Below are 7,578 nucleotides of genomic sequence, written 5' to 3'. Positions count from 1 at the left end.
AAATTTCAAACAGGCAAGTCTTCAAAGCATTAAGCCAATTACGAATAACCCAATTGGTAGATGTGTAGCCTCTTAGTTTGCGAGGATGGGGAGACTAGGGTTCAATCTTTGATGCTAACAAGAATTTGAATATTAACATTAACACCTAACTAGTCAAGCTATCATTTAAAAAAGTCTTTAAAACCTTAAAAAGGTCAATAATCTTAAAGTAAATTGTTAAAGTACGTCATTGAACCCAATGCATTAGAACAAGATAATCCATGCATGCATGCATATAAATATTTGAAATAACACAATGACTTCATGTATGCTTAGAAGATTAGACTGTTCATCGCACATTTTTCAAAAGATTAGGTCGGGTCGGGCTTGGGTTAGTGATAAGAATTGTAATTTTAAATAAAGACAATACATGTTACTTTGTAAATAACGAATTTAGAAAAGTTAGCTTAAATGACACTTCAATATATGAGAAACAAAATTCTTGAAAATAATTAATCACCACATTGAATAGTTCGATGCATGTCTAATTTGATAGATAAAGTGATTTTCTAAGGATGCAAAATATTTGAAATGGGTAGGTTTGTTCGGTCTATTTTGTATAACTTTAATTAACTAAAAGTAATTCAATTGGGCAATTTTGAATAGTTTGATATATATCTCACTTTAATTTTTCATTATAAAATGCATAATTTTACAAAACAAAGAAAATATTATATGATTCTTCAACGACTTGTTAAATGAAGATTGGCGAAGTAATAAGGATAAACTAAACAAATAAAAGCAAAATGATGTTGTTCACCGGTTTGATTATACATTAGTGTTTTGATGACCTTATATATCAAAATTTCCATAAAGAAGATAAAATTATAGGCAACTCTAATGCCAAAAGGTATGAAGTGGGTAAGGGATGAAAGATAGAAAACCTTATATTGACATATAACACCGTCATTATGGTATTGATATGGAGGGTGTAGGGAAATGGTGATGGAAGCTACCCCCTTCTAATAAGGATAAACTAGACAAATAAAAGCAAAATGATGTTGTTCATCAGTTTGATCATACATTAGTGTTTTGATGACCTTATATATCAAATTTTCCATAAAAGAAGATAAAATTATATACAACTCTAATGCCAAATGGTACGAAGCAGCTAAGGGATAAAAGATAGAAAACCTTATATTAGCACATAATATCGTAATTATAGTATTGGTATGGAGGGTGTTGGGAAAGGGTGATGGATGCTACCCCCCATCTGCCCACTCTCTCTCTGTAATTGGTCAATCATTTTTTATTTTATTTTTTAGTTTTTTTTAATATATATATAGTAAAAAGTTATAAAAATATATTATTATTCATGGTTTTTAATTATCTATAAATTAAGTATAATATTTGTATTATATATATATATATATATATATATATATATATATATATATATATATATTAAAAGGTAACAATTTCTTGTCTTTTGGTGAGTGAAACACTAAAAAGCAAGATGAAAGATAACCATACCCTTTAGACCCCTATGATCTAATGTTTTAGTTCTCTCTCTCTCTCTCTCTCTCTCTATATATATATATATATATATATATATATATATATATATATATATATATATATATATATATATATATATATATATATATATATATATATATATATATTAATTTTGAGTTACATTTGTTAACAATACTTTATTATGATTGATTGGTATTTTTTATTTATCTTTTTTCATAATTTTTTATTGATAGTTTCTTTACCTCTTTTTGGTTCGAGAAACTGATTTCCACGTGATGCCATTAAGGATCTGCTCGTCGTTTCTCTCCAATCAAAACCTTACAGACGATTGTCCACTGACTATCGCTCTTCTACCTTCTTCTAATTCCTCCACCGCCTCATCCTTTTTTATTCCATTTTCATCCGGATCGAATATTCTTTCAATTTCATCCCCCATATCAATCTTATCTTCCATTGCTTCGGCCTCAATTTTGCCTTCGGATAAACAACTAGAACGAAACAAAAGCAAAACCACTGCTACCAATAAAATCCCTAAACTCATCGATTGTGGATGGAACGAGGACGTCTTAACCTTTCTCCAATCAATCGACAATACAGGGGTTACCGTCACAACTATCTCAACCGCTTTTGTTTCTAGGTATTTCTACAATGTTCGATTGAAGCTTTTTGATTTTGGGGACGGTACGTTGAAATTAAAAGGAGTTCGAGAGTGCGTTTTTTTATAGGTTTGAATGTTCATATTATTATTTTTTCTTCTAGGGTTTTGAGAAATTGTTGAGCTTTTTTGTTTAAATTGATACCACCTAAAATTAACCTAACTCTCTTGCTTTCTCTCTATATTTTCAAATTTCTACAAATAACATACTCATTTGAGTAAACCTTTGATAATGAATCTAATATCGGATAAATTGATTATTACTATTTTGATATATTTGTTATATTTATCACATAAATGGAATGATAAAATGAGAGAACCCATTTAGATGGCTCCCTTATGCATTTTCAACTACTAATGGTTGATTGTGTGGAAACATGAATCTGACGATACCATGTTAATTATTTGAATATAAACAAGTTAATTATGTTTTTATAGATAAAAAACAGATGGAAATTATGAGTAATTTTATTAGAATATGTGATAATCTTTTTTTATTTAATAAAGATAATCTTACTTTAAATTAATGTTTGATGAATATGTTAAGCATGTTTTTGTTTGTTTACTTGCAACAATTGACCTATGTTAAATTTTCTATAAAGATAGAGTCATGATGTCTGAGAGGGGAAATGATGGTAGTAAAGTTATATAGATATGGTTTTGGCTTGATCTTAGGGGTAACGACTAACGGGCGCCAAGTTCTGAAAGTTAGTATCTTATATTATGAAAGTCATGGCTATAATGATACATGTTAAATTATATTCATTTGTTCTCATGTATGCCTATATGTGATTTAAGGCCTGATTTTATGTAGAAAAAAGGTTAGTGGTCTATTAAAGGGTGTAGATTTGTTATCAATATTTGCTATGGTGCAACTTTTATTTGTAGATTTTTGCAAGTTTAAAGTATGATACTATAATTTGGTCTGATGTTAGGTTCATAATCCGTATGGTAGTTGGAGCTAGTGTGCTGGCCAAAATTAATATTTATATTTGAGAAGGTTTCGTGTTTTCCTAATTGGAAAATGATTCTTTCTTACTCTATATATAAAACTCTACCCACAAGTAAAGAATTCGTTGGGGAAAGGATCGTGGGACGCGTCTATTCTATTAATATCCTAAACACCTTTTTAAACATCTCCGAGCATTCAAAAATTCACAATCCAAACATCTACAAGCATTCAAAATTTGACAACAAAATTGTAAAATTGTTGAAACGTTAGTAAGACCTTTACTGGCTTTTTAACAAATCTAATTTATAAGTAATTTTTTAATTGTCAAAATGTGTATTATAATATATATATATATATATATATATATATATATATATATATATATATATATATATATATATATATATATATATATATATATATATATATAGGAATAGTAAACTAGACATTTTTTTTGGCAGAAATGATCCCTGGCTCCTCATTCTTTACCTATATTGATATTTTTGGTCCTTGCAATCAATATTTTTACGTTTTTTAGGAACCTTTTAATATTTAAAGTTTAGCCACAAACTTTAACGCTTTAACAACTTTGATAACTTTTCTTAAAATTTGCTAATTCCTACCCCTTTAATTCTTTAACCGTTTTGAAACTTCTGATCCTTGCAGTCAAAACTTTTACATTTTTTCATAAAAACATAAAAAAAAAAACGGTCTGGGGAAAACTCCAGGCTTTTCATCCTTACACTTTTACGTCTGTCATATTTATCGATTCGGAAACAATATTGAAAGGTTGGCCCCCGCATAACGGGGGTAACCTTTCTGGTTAGGTTAAAATGTTTTTAATAAATATTGTGTCTCTAACAACCAATCAGAATAAAACAAAAATAAATTCAATAATAAATCATAAAAGGGTATAATAGTAATCTTGACTACACTTAATTATGGAAAATATTTAAAACTTTTAATATATCCTTTAAATTGGGTGAATTTGTTTGTTAAATTAGACATCTCTTTCATTACCATCACCAGAAAAAATGCCGACTTCAACCACAACCTTAAATCCTTCAATTGTCGACTACAAAACCTCAGTGACAATCACTACCGTCAGTCCTCCATTAATCGTTGCTATCACTCACCTCCATCATGTTGGATTTTTCAGTCCAATGAACAAGAAGATTGTTACAAACACCAATAACACACACTTTTTTATATATATATATATATATATATATATATATATATTGCATTCAAAGTCAAGTTAACACGGCCGATATAAAATATAAATGATCTTAGTATATACTGACATCAGTATAATGAAAGTTTCCATCTTCAAAAAAAATGTCAATAAATGTAATCATATTAATTATAAAAATATACATTTTTAAATGAGAAGATAGAAGGGAGGAAATTAAGGATACTAATACGATTTAAAAGATAGAGATAAGTACAGATTTAAAAGTTAAAAGTTGTTTATAGTATAATGTTTTTGTGATAACTTGAATATTTTGAAACTTTGACTTCAATTAAACTAATTTGGACCAGAATTAGGAAATTATTTAAACGAAATGAATCATCCACCAATTGCAACAAAATAAATTTAGTATGGAAATGATCAAGTCGCTTCCTTGATTTAATCATCTAAATACGGAAATGATTAGACTGTCATATTTTATTTATTTATTTACTTATTTTTTGTGAGCAGAAAACAAACAGAAAAAACATAAAACCGAGCAAAAACCATATTAACCGAATTCAAGCACCTGAAACCAAAACGAAAATCAATGATTTAATTTTTAGTTTTTGCCAAGCCCGAAAATTTTCAGTACGGTATGCTTTTATACAATATATCAAACCAAAGTAACTGAATCGCACCAAATATATTAACCACACTGTACCGACTTAAAAAGATAAAATATTTATATAATATTTATTATAAACTTAATATTATATTATTTAGATAAATGGGTGAAAATTAGACTTTGAGAATATATCCTAAAACTTGAGATTTGTTGGAAAAGATGGAAAATTAAATATTGAATAATATGTTCAAAATTAAAAGTTAATGTTATAATGTTATGTTACTAGGTGTGAAACCCGTATATTATACGGGTGAATTTTAAGAAAAAATTAGACATTAAAATGTAAGTAGTAAATATTTTTTATGTAAAACTTTAAAATAAGAAATAAAGAAACATATTCACTGCAATTTAATTTCATATATATTATATTTAATACTTTACATATATAAATATATGACATTAATTTTAAAAATTGAAAGAAATCAGAAATTGACAAGTGGAGTTCAAAAATACCATAAAATGACAAATATCAAAACTCATGAGAAATTGACAAGTGGTAAAAAAAAAAAACCTTTATTTATTAGAGAGGATGAAGAGAGTGTGTACATCCTAAAACTTGAGATTTGTTGGAAAACATGGAAACATTAAATATTAAATAATATGTTCAAAATTAAAAGTTATTGTTGGAAAAGTAACATATAGGAACTTTGTACGGGTGAGCATTTGCATCGAACTGGACTGGTTTCAGAGATCGTGGTCCGGAACAGAGGAGACGTATTGGGTCTAGTTCGGTTTTTTCGGATCTTGGACACGGTTGAACTGGTACAACTTTATACATACATTACAAGTCATTAAAACGTGTTTTTGAGTTTGATACAACTCGTTAAAACGAATATGTTGTTGGGTTTTATACATTACAACTCATTAAAATGGATATATTTTTGGGTTTGATACGATACAACTAGTAAAAATGAATACGTTTTTGTTTCTTTTACCTGTTGGACCGGTCAAACTTTGATTTTTTATACCATTTGCTTGAACTTTAAATCAAATAAGTTAATGACTTTATCATATTTCATTCATAACTAATCTATCTTTATCTATAATATTATAACTTACAAAATTAATTTTCCAAATAAAAGCATCTAACGTATAAATCAAGTTCACCAACAAAAATTAACAATCTTAACACAAACATACAAAAGTAATTACTATAACACCAAAAATCATATTTTTACATTGAAAATCAATCCAACCAACAAATGTCATAATCTAATATTCCATTAGCCTCTTTCCCATAGCATTTTAATCTAAATATAACATGTTTAAAGCTTGTGCAATCTCTACATAAACAAAAAAAATGTTAGTAATTAATAAAAAATAATAATTGAAAAGCTGAAATATTTCAGCTTTAATATCCCAACATTGAAGAATTGCAACTCGTTGAATATAACATCTAAAACCACAAAATTATAGTCCAGGTTCACCTACAAAACTCTAAATTACATGTTGGAAAAAAACTGCATGTTAATCCAAATTTAAACGAATGAGATATGTTTATTTAAAGAATTTCACAGAACACAAAAGTTTAATATTTCTTGCTGAAAAGCTGAAATATTTCAATGTTGATTTCCCAACTTTGAAGGATTGTAATTCATCGAATATAACAACAAGACCAACAAAATTATTGTTTAAAATCATCTACAAATTCTAAACTAAACGTTGGAAAAAACTGTGTGCCAATAAGAATTAAAACAAGTGAGATATGTTTATTTAAAAATTTTTACAAAATACAAAAGTTTAAATCATGTCCAAAACCAAACCAGTTATGATAAAATCCTAAAACCAAGAACTGGCCAAGGGGTTCAAAAAAAGGTCCATGCCCATGTCTGGTGGTCTGGTTCACCGGTTCAATCTGGTTCACGGGTCTAAATGTTCACCCCTACAACTATTTATTAAAATACCATTATTGCCAGTGAAATTTAATTAATAGTCAATATTAAAATGTAACTATTGTTTCAGAAATCAAAGTCTCAGGTTATGTATGATTGTTTGTGTTTTAGAATGACTAACTATTGTTTCAAAAATTAAAGTCTTTTGTTGTGTTTGGTTGTTTGTGTTTTAGAATGACTAATGAAGAACACATAGTCGATCTCGTTACCTAAACGATGATAAAGTTGAAATCTCATTAAATGAAGAGGGAAAAAGGTCGACGTTAGAGAAAGTAATAGTATTTATTTATTATTATTATTTTTTTAATTTTACAATCAATAGCCTTTAAATTCCATAAACCATAAAAATGTCTCAATTACCCAAACAAGTTATGTGGAATCTTGTAACAACCATAAAATTTAAGTCAAATTTAAACCTTTTCAATCATAAATAAAAACCACATAACATTGTTTACAAAATGTTTTCAAATCAGTTTCCATCAGAGTGTCCCAAAAATCATAACATAGGGATGAGGAGCGATACGGACACACCTTCGCCTTTCCACGATCTCTTGAAGTACCTGAAACAATAAACTGAAAACTGTAAGCCGGACGACTTAGTGAGCTACCCCCAAAATACCGATACCACACTAACAATACCACAACAGTAATAATCAATTCAATCAACATGCATACTGGGCCATCGGCCTGACTGGACCGCCC

The sequence above is a fragment of the Lactuca saligna genome, chromosome 9 (genome assembly GCF_052625555.1).
Source record: "Lactuca saligna cultivar CGN05327 chromosome 9, ASM5262555v1, whole genome shotgun sequence".
NCBI classification, from domain to species: Eukaryota; Viridiplantae; Streptophyta; class Magnoliopsida; order Asterales; family Asteraceae; genus Lactuca; species Lactuca saligna.
This window is presented reverse-complemented; position numbering follows the sequence as displayed.